Source organism: Oncorhynchus masou, unplaced genomic scaffold (genome assembly GCF_036934945.1).
Source record: "Oncorhynchus masou masou isolate Uvic2021 unplaced genomic scaffold, UVic_Omas_1.1 unplaced_scaffold_461, whole genome shotgun sequence".
Classification (NCBI taxonomy): domain Eukaryota; kingdom Metazoa; phylum Chordata; class Actinopteri; order Salmoniformes; family Salmonidae; genus Oncorhynchus; species Oncorhynchus masou.
The window spans coordinates 414,873-432,339 of NW_027011005.1; the positions used below are offsets into that span (position 1 = coordinate 414,873).

At 44.7% G+C, this 17,467-nt stretch overlaps 1 pseudogene; it reads left to right on the forward strand.

Moving 5' to 3' along the window:
• The first annotated feature begins 610 nt into the window (after window positions 1-610).
• On the forward strand, window positions 611-16,987 carry LOC135535218 (immunoglobulin-like domain-containing receptor 1; annotated as a pseudogene).
• Window positions 16,988-17,467: the final 480 nt, after the last annotated feature.

Consider the following 17,467-nt stretch of genomic DNA (forward strand, 5'->3'; position numbering starts at 1 on the left):
ACACTGTCTGCTTAGTTTACAGGTGTTAGGCTGATACACTGTCTGCTTAGTTTACAGGTGTTAGGCTGATACACTGGTTGCCATCAAACAGCTAGAATGGGATTATTTCCATCAAATGAATTAACAAGTATTATGATGTGGACTGAATGGATTCCCACCCTCGTCTACAACCGTCACAAAGTCAGCAGCGTTTGTGTCAGCACAGGGTCTCGGCTACTGGGAACACCCAGTGGTTTCATACTAGGCCTCCAGTCCCCTGGATCACTTCACCCGTTGTAGGCTACAGTGTCTTTGCCTTTTCAATTATATTCATCTAACCATTAAAAATGAACCTTTTGAATGAATGTATTCCAAACGAACTAAAAACATCTCACTGTCGGCTAATTATTGCCTAACAATGTCATGTGTAAAAAAAAAGACCCTAAATCACATTTAAAAAAGGCTGAATATTAATGTATGTATTAAAGTAATTATTTAAATATCGAATGAATTAACATATTACAGATTTGCCGTCGCTTTCATTCTGTATTCTCATAGCGGCTTCCTGCGGTAGGAAGCACCTGTCCACGTCACATACAGCACCTGTTTCGGGGTGGGGTCTGTCTGTCTCCGCAGCCAGCAAACCAAATTCCCGAAAGGTGTCGGACAAGGAAGGAGCCGTGTTCAAGACAAGACACAAGACAGACATAACAATGGGGAGTCTGTTTAGGAGGATAATTTAGGTCCTTTTTTTTATAGGACATAAATTGGACGATATATTTATTAGTTTAATGGATCAATCAACGATGAGGAGGTTGATACTGGCCGCGTTCGTCCTCTCTTCCCTACCGACAGGTGAGTTTTTGTTCATGAAAATTAGCAATTTATATTTGAATCGTTAAATGTTGTCAATTCGTCCTGTTCTTGCATTAGAGCTTCGTTTCATTTAGTCGCGTCAAAAGTTTATGCTATTCTAATGTATCCATCCACAACCCAAAAAGTTCCAATGACAAGCCAGTTAGGCAGGAGCCGGGGTATCGGTCACATGATGGAGAGATACCGATGAGTTCTCACGATGACTCGCACTGTCGTCCTATCGAGTTACAGATACGGATCCTTATCTAGATTTAGACCTACTCATAACGAAATACTGTAGATTGAAAATGGAATTCACCTTTTTTAGAGCAAAACTCCTGTTGGTTTGGCTCCAGCTGGAGGGGGGGAGGGGGGTGTTAGTTATCCTGACATTGCACCTCAATAATAGTAATTATGGAGGGTATTCAAGGACATAGACCCCGACAGTTACAGAGTAACCTGACTAGCCTAAATGGCAACCTGGTCTCAGAGCATTTCGTATTATTCTGTACGTAAATTCGTGACACCCCATTGAGTGTGGTATGTTATGTTTGGTTACAGAAGATAAACTGTTACTTAAGGCAAAAAGAAAGTAGGGTGGATGGGTGGGTGTGTAATGCAAACGTCTAACAACCCAAAAGGTTACGAGTTCATCACAGACAACTTCAGCATTTTAGCTAATTAGGATGTTTAACTACTTGCTACTTTGCATCTACTTAGCATGTTAGCTAACCCTTCCCCTAACAGTTTTAGCTAACCCATTCCCCTAACACTAGCCTTAATCCTTTAACATAACTCCTAAACTCAACCTTAACCCCTAGCCTAGCTAACGTTAGCAAGCTGTCTAACGTTAACCACCTAGCTAGAATTTGTAACATGTCATACCTTTTGCAAATTCCTAACATATTGTACTCTTTGCAAATTCCTAACATGTAATATGAATTGTAAGTTTTAACATATCATAGGAAATGTGATGGACATACACAAATTAATACATACCATATGAAACGTAACATTTCATACTAAATGGAGTATCTCGGATTTACATACAGAATAATACGGAATGCTCTAAAACCAGGTTGTAACTGGTGGTCTATTGCCGATATCCCTCAACTCTGGACCTCAAAGCCAGTTCCACTGCGTTTTGTCAGGTCTCTCCAAAACTGTCCCTGGGGAGAAACCGTCCCGTAGGTTTTCACTCTAACCTTAATCTAGCACACCTGATTATAATAATCAGCTGGTTGATAAACTGAACCAGGTTAGTTACACCTGGTCTTAGAGTGAAATCCTACAGGAGGGTAGCTCTCCAGGAACAGGGTTGGAGAACCCTGTCGTACGGTAAGAGTTGAATACACCTGGCCTGTACTGTAGTGTTATTTTTACAATGGAAGTTGAGTCTATTTGAATCAAACTGTTTCCTGTGGCAGCTGTCTCTTGCTTTCAGTCACTAGTTTTTCCAGTTGAACCACCTTCAGCAGGGCTCTGTCAACACACGTACACATACTCTATCCCATTCTTTTATTCTCTCTATCTCATTCAATACGCTTTAACCCAATGATTCCCACCGGAACGCCAGCACATTTTGGTACCACCGATTCCTCTGTGATTTAACGGGGGCTGAGCTAGAGCGGTGTTTGCGAGACCAGGGCAGTCCGAATGGATTGAGCTACAAACTATTTAAAGCGATCTCTGAAAAGCTGAGGCTCTCAGGAACACGCACGTGTGACATGTTTAGGTCTATGACCTCACAAGCTACAGAAGAGTCGCTAGAAGATAAGGTTATTCCACATAGCAGATCATAGGACATAGTGTCTATAATACTGTAAGGGGTTCTTCTACATAGATCATAGGAAATCCCAGGACATAGTGTCTATAATATTGTAAGGGGTTCTTCTACATAGATCATAGGAAATCCCAGGACATAGTGTCTATAATATTGTAATAAGCTTAAATAGTTGCTGTCACAAACTCCATAAAGTTGTCACTGACTAGTTGGATATTCATTTCCCAGTGAGCAAACCATTTCTGTACTTGTTTTTGCTTTGGTGGACCTTGTGTTTTGTATTGGCATTTGTCAATAAAACTCATGAATACAACTGTTTATGTCAAATAGTTTTGTGTTCTACTTGTAGCCCTGGTTGTCCTGAAAATACAATGTTAAAACACTTCATTTTGAGAATAAATATAAGGGCTGGATGTGCAGATCAATGAAAGTCAGATCAATGAGAAGCTGATTTTTGCTGTGGCCTCGGGACTAATAGGGTTAAGGCACAACTGAGCAAAAGAACAAGTACATTAGTGTCTAGTTGTAGAAACAGACGCCTCACAAGGCAGCTTCATTAAAAAGTACCCACAAAACACCAGTCTCAACGTCAACAGTGAAGAGGCGACTCCGGGATGCTGGCATTCTAGGCAAAGTTCCTCTGTCCAGTGTCTGTTCTTTTGCCCATTTTAATATTTTATTTTTATTGGCCAGAGTTCTTTGCAACTCAGCCTAGAAGCATCCCGGAGTCGCCTCTTCACTGTTGACGTTGAGACTGGTGTTTTGCGGGTACTATTTAATGAAGCTGCCAGTTGAGGACTTGTGAGGCGTCTGTTTCTTAAACTAGACACTCTAATGTACATGTCCTCTTGCTCAGTTGTTCACCCGGGCCTCCCACTTCTCTTTCTATTCTGGTTAGGGCCAGTTTGCGCTGTTCTGTGAAGGGAGTAGTACACAGCGTTGTACGAGATCTTCAGTTGCTTGGCAATTTCTTGCATGGAATAGCTTTCATTTCTCAGAACAAGAATAGACTGAAGAGTTTTAAAAGAAAGTACTTGGTTTCTGGACATTTTGAGCCTGTAATCGAACCCACGAATGCTGATGCTCCAGATACTCAACTAGTCTAAAGAAGGCCAGTTTTATTGCTTCTTTCATCATACGTTTCCAGCTGTGCTAACATTAATGGCAAAAGGGTTTTCTAATGATCAATTAGCCTTTTAAAATGATAAACTTGGATTAGCTAACACAACGTGCTGTTGGAACACAGGAGGGATGGTTGTTGATAATGGGCCTCTGTATGTCTATGTACAGTTGAAGTCGGAAGTTACACCCTAGCCAAATACATTTAAACTCAGTTTTTCACCATTCCTTACATTTAATCCTAGTAAAAATTCCCTGTCTTAGGTCAGTTAGGATCACCACTTTATTTTAAGAATGTGAAATGTCAGAATAATAGTAGAGAGTGATTTATTTCAGCTTTTATTTCTTTCATCACATTCCCAGTGGGTCAGAAGTTTACATACACTCAATTAGTATTTGGTAGCATTGCCTTTTTGCACCAAAGTACATTAATCTATAGGAGACAGAACGCGTCTCCTTCCTGACCGGTATGACGGCTGCGTGGTCCCATGGTGTTTATACTTGCAAACTATTGTTTGTAAATTGCTCCCAAGGATGAACCAGACTTGTGGAGGTCTACATCTTTTATGAGGTCTTGGCTGATTTTTTTTCCCCCCATGATATCAAGCATAGAGGCACTGAGTTTGAAGTTAGGCCTTGAAATACATCCACAGGTACACCTCCAATTGACTCAAATTATGTCAATTAGCAAGAAGCTTCTAAAGCCGTGACATTTTCTGGAAGCTGTTTAAATGCACAGTCAACTCGGTGTATGTAAACTTCAGACCCACATTCACTTATAATTCACTGTAATAATCTGTCTGTAAACAATTGTTGGAAAAATGACTTGTGTCATGCACAAAGTAGATGTCCTGACCGACTTGCCAAAACTATAGTTTGTGAACAAGAAATTTGTGGAGTGGTTGAAAAACAAGTTTTAATGACTCCAACCTAAGTGTATGTAAACTTCAACTGTAGATATTCCATGAAAAATCTGCAGTTTCCAGTCATTTACAACATCAACAATGTCTACACTGATTTAATTTGATGTTATTTTAATGGACCAAAATGAGCTTTTCTTTCAAAAACAGTGTACATTCCCCCTTTCACACACACATATATACACACACACACTCATATATATATATATATATATAGTGCCTTGCGAAAGTATTTGGCCCCCTTGAACTTTGCGACCTTTTGCCACATTTCAGGCTTCAAACATAAAGATAAAACTGTATCTTTTTGTGAAGAATCAACAACAAGTGGGACACAATCATGAAGTGGAATGACATTTATTGGATATTTCAAACTTTTTCAACAAATCAAAAACTGAAAAATTGGGCGTGCAAAATTATTCAGCCCCCTTAAGTTAATACTCTGTAGCGCCACCTTTTGCTGCGATTACAGCTGTAAGTCGCTTGGGGTATGTCTCTATCAGTTTTGCACATCGAGAGACTGACATTTTTTCCCATTCCTCCTTGCAAAACAGCTCAAGCTCAGTGAGGTTGGATGGAGAGCATTTGTGAACAGCAGTTTTCAGTTCTTTCCACAGATTCTCGATTGGATTCAGGTCTGGACTTTGACTTGGCCATTCTAACACCTGGATATGTTTATTTTTGAACCATTCCATTGTAGATTTTGCTTTATGTTTTGGATCATTGTCTTGTTGGAAGACAAATCTCCGTCCCAGTCTCAGGTCTTTTGCAGACTCTGTCAGGTTTTCTTCCAGAATGGTCCTGTATTTGGCTCCATCCATCTTCCCATCAATTTTAACCATCTTCCCTGTCCCTGCTGAAGAAAAGCAGGCCCAAACCATGATGCTGCCACCACCATGTTTGACAGTGGGTATGGTGTTCAGGGTGATGAGCTGTGTTGCTTTTACGCCAAACATAACGTTTTGCATTGTTGCCAAAAAGTTCAATTTTGGTTTCATCTGACCAGAGCACCTTCTTCCACATGTTTGGTGTGTCTCCCAGGTGGCTTGTGGCAAACTTTAAACAACACATTTTATGGATATCTTTAAGAAATGGCTTTCTTCTTGCCACTCTTCCATAAAGGCCAGATTTGTGCAATATACGACTGATTGTTGTCCTATGGACAGAGTCTCCCACCTCAGCTGTAGATCTCTGCAGTTCATCCAGAGTGATCATGGACCTCTGATCAGAGATGCAGCCAAGTCTTCTCCTTGTATGAGCTGAAAGTTTAGAGGGACGGCCAGGTCTTGGTAGATTGCAGTGGTCTGATACTCCTTCCATTTCAATATTATCGCTTGCACAGTGCTCCTTGGGATGTTTAAAGCTTGGGAAATCTTTTTGTATCCAAATCCGGCTTTAAACTTCTTCACAACAGTATCTCGGACCTGCCTGGTGTGTTCCTTGTTCTTCATGATGCTCTCTGCGCTTTTAATGGACCTCTGAGACTATCACAGTGCAGGTGCATTTATATGGAGACTTGATTACACACAGGTGGATTGTATTTATCATCATTAGTCATTTAGGTCAACATTGGATCATTCAGAGATCCTCACTGAACTTCTGGAGAGAGTTTGCTGCACTGAAAGTAAAGGGGCTGAATAATTTTGCACGCCCAATTTTTCAGTTTTTGATTTGTTAAAAAAGTTTGAAATATCCAATAAATGTCGTTCCACTTCATGATGGTGTCCCACTTGTTGTTGATTCTTCACAAAAAAAATACAGTTTTATATCTTTATGTTTGAAGCCTGAAATGTGGCAAAAGGTCGCAAAGTTCAAGGGGCCCGAATACTTTTGCAAGGCACTGTATATATATACATATATACACACTGACAAGATGTTTTCTATCCCATCAGAGGTGCAGAGCGTCCAGGTGAATGTTCCTCAGACAGAGAGGAGTACAGCTCTGTTTGCCTCCGTCATCCTGAAGTGTGATTACTCCACCTCCGCTAACCAGCAGGATGTCCAGGTCACCTGGCGATACAAGTCCTTCTGCAAGGACCCCATCCTGGAGTATTACTCCCAAGGTTAGTTATGGACCCTGTATTAGTCCCCAGGTTAGTTATGGACCCTGTATTAGTCCCCAGGTTAGTTATGGACCCTGTACTAGTCTCCAGGTTAGTTATGGACCCTGTATTAGTCTCCAGGTTAGTTATGTCCCCAGGTTAGTTACCCTGTACTAGTCCCCAGGTTAGTTATGGACCCTGTATTAGTCCCCAGGTTAGTTATGGACCCTGTACTAGTCTCCAGGTTAGTTATGGACCCTGTATTAGTCCCCAGGTTAGTTATGGACCCTGTACTAGTCCCCAGGTTAGTTATGGACCCTGTACTAGTCTCCGGGTTAGTTATGGACCCTGTACTAGTCCCCGGGTTAGTTATGGACCCTGTACTAGTCCCCAGGTTAGTTATGGACCCTGTATTAGTCTCCAGGTTAGTTATGGACCCTGTACTAGTCTCCAGGTTAGTTATGGACCCTGTATTAGTCCCCAGTCCCCAGGTTAGTTATGGACCCTGTACTTAGTCCCCAGGTTAGTTATGGACCCTGTATTAGTCTCCAGGTTAGTTATGGACCCTGTACTAGTCTCCAGGTTAGTTATGGACCCTGTACTAGTCTCCAGGTTAGTTATGGACCCTGTACTAGTCCCCAGGTTAGTTATGGACCCTGTATTAGTCCCCAGGTTAGTTATGGACCCTGTATTAGTCCCCAGGTTAGTTATGGACCCTGTACTAGTCCCCAGGTTAGTTATGGACCCTGTACTAGTCCCCAGGTTAGTTATGGACCCTGTACTAGTCTCCAGGTTAGTTATGGACCCTGGTCTCCAGGTTAATGGACCCTGAAGGGAACTGGCCTGGAGCTGTGTTTTGGGAGTTGGGCTCCATGTTAACTAGTTGGGCTACATTTTGACGGTGTATATTTGTAGTGAGGCCCAAACTTCCTGTTTCACTCTAGAACCTGAAATATGAATTAAATTACTGGTGATGTACAGTACCACTCACCTCTGTATGAAACATATCTCCCTCTATAGCGTACCAGAATGCTCTGCAGCTGGGTCAGGACCCGGCCAATGACTGCCCAGACCGCCAGCGCACGGTGAGGATCATCGTCCAGAAGAGAGGCTCCAACGAGGCCATACTGGGCACAGAGTACCGGGAACGCAAGATCTCCGTCCAGAACAGTGAGTCTAGACAGCCTTGTGTTGCAAAATTCCAGTAACATCCCCTAAATCCCCCAGTTTGATAGAAATCCTGGTGGGAGAATTCCAAATTCCCTGCTTAAATCCCTCCTGATACCGGAAATCATCCAACCTGGGCATTTCTGGAAAACCTGGGATTTTTAGGAACGTTACTGGAATTTTGTAACTTTCATCCAGTCACAATGTCACACCTGCGTTAACTAATCCAACTAGTGGTGGAATACAACAACAATGTGAAATGACTGGAGGTTCCCAGAAGAATGGGTTGAGAAACAACGTGTGAATGTGTGGTTGTTGCTACTCTGACATGTTTTGACGTTGTTGGCCTGTCTTCCCCCACAGAGGCTGACCTGGTGATCAATGAGATCATGTGGTGGGACAACGGAGTTTACTACTGTTCTGTGGAAGCCACGGGAGACACCAGCGGCGGTTTGGATGGCGTGATCAAACTCATGGTCTACAGTAAGTTGACCACAACCTGGGCCGTGTTACATTTACATTACATTTAAGTCATTTAGCAGACGTTTATCCAGAGCAGCTATGACCACAACCTGGGCCGTGTCATCTGATGAAGCGTCTCTTCCTGTCCATGTCATCTGAGTGCTGATCTCTGAGGATCATCTGGTCCTTCCTTCCTGTCCATGTCATCTGATTCGTTAAGAGGTCCTTCCTGTCCATGTCATCTGATTCGTTAAGAGGTCCTTCTTGTCCATGTCATCTTACTTCTTACGGCTAAAATCCCGTTAACGGGATCGATTTGACCACAGCCAGTGAAAGTGCAGGGCGCCAAATTCAAACAACAGAAATCTCCTAATTAAAATTCCTCAAACATACAAGTATTATCTTCTTATGGCTGCAGGGGCAGTATTGAGTAGCTTGGATGAATAAGGTGCCCAGAGGTGCCCAGAGTAAACTGCCTGCTACTCAGGCCCAGTTGCTAATATATGCATATTATTAGTATATTTGTATATAAAACACTCTGACGTTTCTAAAACTATTCGAATGATGTCTGAGTATAACAGAACTCATATGGCAGGCAAAAACCTGAGAAAAAATCCAACCAGGAAGTGGGAAATCTGAGGTTTGTAGATTTAAGTATATGCCAATCCAAGATAGTGTAAATTTGGTCCGATTGCACTTCCTAAGGCTTGGGGATGAGGTAGTTGGGTGTGCTATTTGAAGATGGGCTATGTACAGGTACAGTGATCGATCGTAAGCTGCTCTGACAGCTTATGCTTAAAGTTTGAGAGGGAAATATGAGTCTCCAGCTTCAGTGATTTTTGCAATTCGTTCCAGTCATTGGCAGCAGAAAACTGGAAAGAAAGGAGGCCGAAGTAGGTGTTGGCTTTGGGGATGACCAGTGAAATGTACCTGCTGGAGCGTGTGCTACGGGTGGGTGTTGCTATGGTGACCAGTGAGCTGAGATAAGGCGGGGCTTTACCTAGCAAAGACTTATAGATGACCTGGAGCCAGTGGGTTAGGCGACGAATATGTAGCGAGGGCCAGCCAACGAGGGCATTCAGGTCGCAGTGGTGGGTAGTGTATGGGGCTTTGTTGACAAAACGGATGGCACTGTGATCGACTGCATCCAGTTTGCTGAGTAGAGTTGGAGGCTATTTTGTAAATGGCATCACCGAAGTCAAGGATCAGTAGGATAGTCAGTTTTACGAGGGTCTGTTTGGCAGCATGAGTGAATGGAGGCTTTGTTTTGCGAAATAGGAAACTGATTCTAGATTTAATTTTGGATTGGAGATGCTTAATGTGATTCTGGAAGGAGAGTTTACAGTCTAACCAGACACCTAGGTATTTGTAGTTGTCCACATATTCTAAGTCAGAACCGTCCAGAGTAGTGATGCTAGACATGTGGGAGGGTGCGGGCAGCAATCAGTTGAAGAGCATGCATTTAGTTTCACTAGCATTGAGAAGCAGTTGGAGGCCACGGAAGGAGTGTTGTATGGCATTGAAGCTCGTTTGGAGGTTTGTTAACACAGTGTCCAAAGAAGGGGTAGATGTATACCGAATGGTGTCGTCTGCGTAGGGGTGGATCAGAGAATCACCAGCAGCAAGAGCGACATCATTGATGTATACAGAGAAAAGAGTGGGCCCGAGAATTGAACCCTGAGGCATCCCAGAGGTCCGGACAGCAGGCCCTCCGATTTGACACACTGAACTCTATCTGAGTAGTTGGTGAACCAGGCGAGGCAATCATTTGAGAAACCAAGGCTATTGAGTCTGCCGATAAGAATGCGATGATTGACAGTCGAAAGCCTTGGCCAGGTCGATGAAGACGGCTGCACAGTACTGTCTTTTGTCAATGGCGATTATGATATCGTTTAGGACCTCGAGCGTGGCTGAGGTGCACCCATGACCAGCTCGGAAACCAGATGGCATAGTGGAGAAGGTAGTCGGTGATCTGTTTGTTAATTTGGCTTTTGAAGATTTGAGAAAGGCATGGCAGGATGGAGCTAGGTCTATAACAGTTTGGGTCTAGAGTGTCTCCCCCTTTGAAGAGGGGGATGACCGCGGTAGCTTTCCAATCTTTGGAGATATCAGACGATACAAAAGGGAGGTTGAACAGGCTGGTAGTAGAGGTTGCAACAATAGCGGCAGATAATTTTAGAAAGAGAGGGTCCAGATTGTCTAGTCCTGCTGATTTGTAGGTGTCCAGATTTTGCAGATCTTTCAGAACATCAGCTGTCTGGATTTGGGTGAAGGAGAAGTGGGGAGGGGGGCTTGGGAAAGTTTCTGCGGGGGGTACAGAGCTGTTGGCTGGGGTAGGGGTAGCCAGGCGGAAAGCATGGCCCGCTGTAGAAAAATGCTTATTGAAATGATCGATTATCATAGATTTATGTTTTCATGTCATCTTATTCATTAGGAGAAGCCATAGCTTATATCAGCACTAGTCCTACTGTGATGCACTTTGTAAATACAGACCCTGGTGGGACTCGAAATGAAGTGACATTGGTATAAGTGCATGTCTGTTTCCCAACCTAGTAAGTATCATCTGATGTAATGATTTCCTGTGTTGTGGCTGTCTCCAGACTGGCTGACGGTGCTGTTCATAGTGATTGGAGCTCTGCTCCTCATCCTGCTCTTCTGTATCTGCTGCTGCCAGTGTTGTCCTCAGAGGTGCTGCTGCTACGTCCGCTGTCCCTGCTGCCCACAGACCTGCTGCTGTCCTGAGAAAGGTAGGGAAGGGTGTCTCTGTCTGTCCCTGCTGCCCACAGACCTCCTGCTGTCCTGAGAAAGGTAGGGAAGGGCCTCTCTGTCTGTCCCTGCTGCCCACAGACCTCCTGCTGTCCTGAGAAAGGTAGGGAAGGGCCTCTCTGTCTGTCCCTGCTGCCCACAGACCTGCTGCTGTCCTGAGAAAGGTAGGGAAGGGCCTCTCTGTCTGTCTGTCCCTGCTGCCTGAGAAAGGTAGGGAAGGGCACAGACCTGCTGCTGTCCTGAGAAAGGTAGGGAAGGGCCTCTCTGTCTGTCCCTGCTGTCCACAGACCTGCTGTCCTGAGAAAGGTAGGGAAGGGCCTCTCTGTCTGTCCCTGCTGCCCACAGACCTCCTGCTGTCCTGAGAAAGGTAGGGAAGGGCCTCTCTGTCTGTCCCTGCTGCCCACAGACCTCCTGCTGTCCTGAGAAAGGTAGGGAAGGGCCTCTCTGTCTGTCCCTGCTGCCCACAGACCTGCTGCTGTCCTGAGAAAGGTAGGGAAGGGCCTCTCTGTCTGTCCCTGCTGCCCACAGACCTGCTGTCCTGAGAAAGGTAGGGAAGGGCCTCTCTGTCTGTCCCTGCTGCCCACAGACCTGCTGTCCTGAGAAAGGTAGGGAAGGGCCTCTCTGTCTGTCCCTGCTGCCCACAGACCTGCTGTCCTGTCCTGACAGAAGAAAGGTAGGGAAGGGCCTCTCTGTCTGTCCCTGCTGCCCACAGACCTGCTGTCCTGAGAAAGGTAGGGAAGGGCGACTGTCTGTCCCTGCTGCCCACAGACCTGCTGCTGTCCTGAGAAAGGTAGGGAAGGGCCTCTCTGTCTGTCCCTGCTGCCCACAGACCTCCTGCTGTCCTGAGAAAGGTAGGGAAGGGCCTCTCTGTCTGTCCCTGCTGCCCACAGACCTGCTGTCCTGAGAAAGGTAGGGAAGGGCTGCTGTGTCCACAGACCTGAGAAAGGTAGGGAAGAGCCTCTCTGTCTGTCCCTGCTGCCCACAGACCTGCTGTCCTGAGAAAGGTAGGGAAGAGCCTCTCTGTCTGTCCCTGCTCTCCTGTCCTGAGAAAGGTCCCTGTCCCTGCTGCCACAGACCTGCTGTCCTGAGAAAGGTAGGGAAGGGCCTGAGAAAAAGGTAGGGAAGGACCTCTCTCTGAGAAAGGTAGGGAAGGGCTTTCCCTCACACCCTTCTGCTCCTGAGAAACCTCTTCCTCTGTCTGTCCCTGCTCCAGCGGTGATGCAGCACAGGATGATGAAGGATGCCCAGAGGGCCATGGGTCCCTGGATGGGAGGTCACCCATCTACAGCCCCATGAGCCACGGATCCTCACAGATGAACCCTCTGCTGTATGCAGGTTAGTACTCACACATGCACACACGGAGTCCCTGGATAGGTCACCCATCTACACCCCATGAGCCACGGATCACAGATGAGTCAGGTTACACACACACACGGAGTCATACACACACACACGGAGTCACACACACACACACAGTCATACACACACACACACACACGGAGTCATACACACACACACACACACACGGAGTCATACACACACACACACACGGAGTCATACACACACACACACACGGAGTCATACACACACACACACACGGAGTCATACACACACACACACACTGAGTCATACACACACACACACACGGAGTCATACACACACACACACACACGGAGTCATACACACACACACACACGGAGTCATACACACACACACACACACACACACACACACACACGGAGTCTTACACACACACACACAGCAGAGCTATGCTTCTGATCTTCTAAATGTGTCTTTAACAAATCCATATTTGTCACTTATCATGGTTTTCTCTATCCCATCAGGCTCCCAATCAGGGAAGAGCATTGCCATGGCCCCCATGCCCCTCCCACCTCCCCCATCTGGCTACAACATGCCCCCCAGTGTCCACGCTGCCAGCATCTACGGCAACCAACATCCCGGCAACAAGCAGATGCTGGACTACCTGGAGAGCCAGGTGAGGGGCATGGATGGGACCAGCCCCATGATGCAGCCCCAACCCCACCACCAGCAGCTCCAGATGATACCCCCTCCCCCTCAGCACATGATGCCCCAGCACGTCCCCTACTCAGCGGGTCCTCCCAGCATGCTCTCTGGCCTGGACGACGGGGCCGTGGACTACCGGGGGGTCATCCAGATGCCTCCCATCGTAGAGCAGCCTGGACGAGGAGGTCGGAGAGGGGGCCAGCTGCCGCTTGCTCCTAAAACACGTCCACCCAGCTCCAGAGGAAGCAGCCGCAGCGAGAGTCGCGTCACCAATCACCGTGACGACCGCAGCGAAGCCAGCGTGCGCCGTTACCCGTCGCCGTCAAGGAGCCGTGGCATGCCAAGGAGCTACAGTGAAGACTTTCTGGACGGGGAGAGCCGGGGGGCGCGGGGTCGAATGGGTTCACGTGACGACCTCAGCGACAGGGTCCCTCGATCCCGCTCCAGAGACGACCTGTTCGAGGAGCAGCGTCGCGCCCCGCCTCCCAGCAACTACTCCGCTCCCGCAGAGGGTCGTTCAGTTCAGATGAGGATGAAAACAGCAGGAGAGGAGAGGGCAGAGGTCACAGAAGAGGAGGAGGAGGAGAGATGTATTCAGACATTCCGCCCAGCTATTCTGAATACGAGCCGGGACAGAAACCACCAAGGAGGAATGAGCGATACTCTGTTAAAACTCTGCTTTAGTTTGTACACTGAATACACACACACACACACACACACACCCCTTCAAAAGCATTTACCATCTGACAATGGCATTTGATCCATGCCTTCAATTACACATGATCATATAATCACACAGATATGAAAGAATCAGTCACAAAGACACACTGGTGCACACTACTTGGTTTCGTCACTTCTTCCATTCAGGGAGCCTTTAATGAATCTGTCCCGCTACAGGGCAAGAGTTCTGGCAAGGGCACTGTGATCTGGGCTCTCACTGGCTACCTCTCCTCTCCTTCTGCTGAATGGCATTACAACAGCCCCCTCTGCTGGTTGAACGCTCTCAGTGCAGATAAGTGCCCAATCTTGACAATCTGTTGTGCAAACAAAAGCTGTGTGTGCAGTACAGTAGTCAGCCAGTGAGTCAGCCCTCAACAGTAGATGAGCAGTTTGAAAGGCTCAGCATTGGGAAATCAGAAACTGTAGAAAGAGCTGAGGTTGGGCAATTTTGCAGAGCTAAGCAATTGTCTCAGGTCACACTGTCATGTCCTCCTCCACCCTCTCTGTCTCCTCATATTGTGCGATTCTAATTAGAGGTCGACCGATTATGATTTTTCAACGCCGATACCGATTATTGGAGGACCAAAAAAAGCCGATACTGATTAATCGGCCGCTTCCAAAAAAATATATATTATTATTATTTTAAATGTTATTTATTTGTAATAATGACAATTACAACAATACTGAATGAACACTTACTTTAACTTAATATAATACATCAATAAAAATCTATTTAGCCTCAAATAAATAATGAAACATGTTAAATTTGGTTTAAATAATGCAAAAACAAAGTGTTGGAAAAGTAAAAGTGCAATATGTGCCATGTAAGAAAGCTAACGTTTCAGTTCCTTGCTCAGAACATGAGAACATAGGAAAGTTGGTGGTTCCTTTTAAGATGAGGCTTCAATATTCCAAGATAAGAAGTTTTAGGTTGTAGTTAATATAGTATTTATAGGACTATTTCTCTATACCATTTGTATTTCATATACCTTTGACTATTGGATGTTCTTATAGGCACTTTAGTATTGCCAGTGTAACAGTATAGCTTCTGTCTCTCTCCTCGTCCCTACCTGGGCTCATCGACAACAGCCACACTCGAAGCAGCGTTACCCATCGCTCCACAATAGCCGCGGCCCTTGCTAGGCAAGGGGAATAACTACTCCAAGTCTCAGAGCGAGTGACGTTTGAAACGGTATTAGTGCACACCCAGCTAACTAGCTATCCATTACACATTGGTTACACCAGCCATTAGGCTGATAGGCTTGAAGTTATAAACAGCGTTGTGTTTGCGAAGAACTGCTGGAAAACGCACGAAAGTGCTGTTTGAATGAATGCTTACGAGCCTGCTGCTGCATACCATCGCTCAGTCAGACTGCTCTATCAAATCATAGACTTAATTACAACATAACACACAGAAATACGAGCCTTTGGTCATTAATATGGTTGAATCCAGAAACTATCATTTCGAGAACAAAATGTTTATTTCAGTGAAATACGGAACCGGTCGGTATTTTATCTAACGGGTTGCATCCCTAAGTCTAAATATTCCTGTTACATTGTACAACCTTCAATGTTAAGTCATAATTACGTAAAATTCTGGCAAATTAGTTCGCAATGAGCCAAGCTGCCCAAACTGTTGTGTATACCCTGACTCTGCGTGCAATGAACGCAAGAGAAGTGACACAATTTCCCCTGGTTAATATTGCCTGCTAACCTGGATTTATTTTAGCTAAATATGCAGGTTTAAATATATAGACTTCTGTGTATTGATTTTAAGATAGGCATTGGTGTTTATGGTTTGGTACAGTCGTCCAACGATTGTGCTTTTTTCGCAAATACGCTGTTGTTAAATCATCCCCCAGCGTTGCATCGATTATATACAACGCAGGACACGCTAGATAAACTAGTAATATCATCAACCATATGTAGTTATAACTAGTGATTATGATTGATTTGTTTTTTATAAGACAAGTTTAATGCTAGCTAGCAACTTACCTTGGCTTCTACTGCATTCGCGTAACAGGCAGTCTCCTCGTGGAGTGCACTGAGAGGCAGGTGGTTAGAGCATTGGACTAGTTAACTGTAAGGTTGCAAGATTGGATCCCCCGAGCTGACAAGGTGAAAATCTGTCGCTCTGCACCTGAACAAGGCAGTTAACCCATCGTTCCTAGACCATCATTGAAAATAAGAATGTGTTCTTAACTGACTTGCCTAGTTAAATAAAGGTATAAAAAATACATTTAAATCGGCAAAATCGTCGCCCAAAAATACCGATTTCCGATTGTTATGAAAACTTGAAATCGGCCATTCTGATTAATCGGTCGACCTCTAATTCTAATGGGGAAAGAGCGGGATGAATGACAACATATGAAAGAGCTGAAGTTTGGCAATTTTGCAGAGCTAAGCAATTGTCTTTTGGTCATCGGCCATGTTGTCCTTCACCTTCGCCCTCTGTTTTCCTCCAGCCGCCCTCCATCTCTCCATCTTGTATTATCCTCACGGGGAAAGAAAGGACTAAATGAGAGAAATGAATGACAACATATGAAAGACTTAGAAAGCACGAATGATACCTGGCGGCATGCAATTCGACATGCCGATCTGATTTTCCAGATTCATACTCTAGAACGTTTACAATTTCTTTAACGTTTTTGAAGGTACTACACATCATTTTATTTGTATCATTGCCATAACATTAACAGATGAGAATAATACATAATATGCCTTATTTAATTGTTTGTCAAAAGTAAACCAGAAAACAAAATATGTTTCCTGTTTGTTTTTAGCCATAGCCTATGTAGGCTTGTACTCCATGATCACTCAGGTCCCTTTTCTACATGTTGTACATGTAAATAGTTTTGAATTTTGTGCTCTGTCTGGACATCTTGACTTGTGAATATCCAGTTATGTATGTATCGATATGGCTCAGGAAAATGAGCAAAAACGATGTGCTGTTACGTGAAGTCAGTTTGCTTGGGACTTATCCTATTAGAGAAAGCAAAACCACCACCATCTCCTCAGGGTGAACTGGGCTTTGATGTGAAGATCACAGCTGTATGATTTGATGTCTCTGGATAGAAAATGGTGTTGGTGTAAGTTCCTCCCTCTTAGGGACAATGAAGGAAATGTTTTCAATAAAGTTATTTTATAGATCCCTTTGTGTACAGGTGTCTTCTTCACCCAACTGGTTTCCATTTCAAACATGATGGAGGCAAATGACACTCACACCCAACAGTCTGGCCTATAGGACACACAGACACTAGGAAGCTCCATTGTCCAGTAAGTTACACAGACAGTGAATGCCTGCTTCAGACCTATATATGATCATCTTTGTGTTGTAATCAGATTAGCTCAAGGCAAGGTAAAGACAAATTGGCAGAATTGATTTGTCAAATTACATTCAGGGTCAAAGGCCATCCATATAAGATGTGTGCCATGGGATGTCATACTCGCTTGTGATTAATTTATTCAATATAACAAAGTTAGCAGGAATTAAATGCATATTTTTGTATTTAACATTTACCCTGTATTGAAAATGTTAACTTGAAAAGCCACTGCTTTGCAAGAGGATTGTACAATTTGTGTAAATATTCGTCACCAAATTCGTGTGCGGCTGCGTGGCTGAAGAACACGTC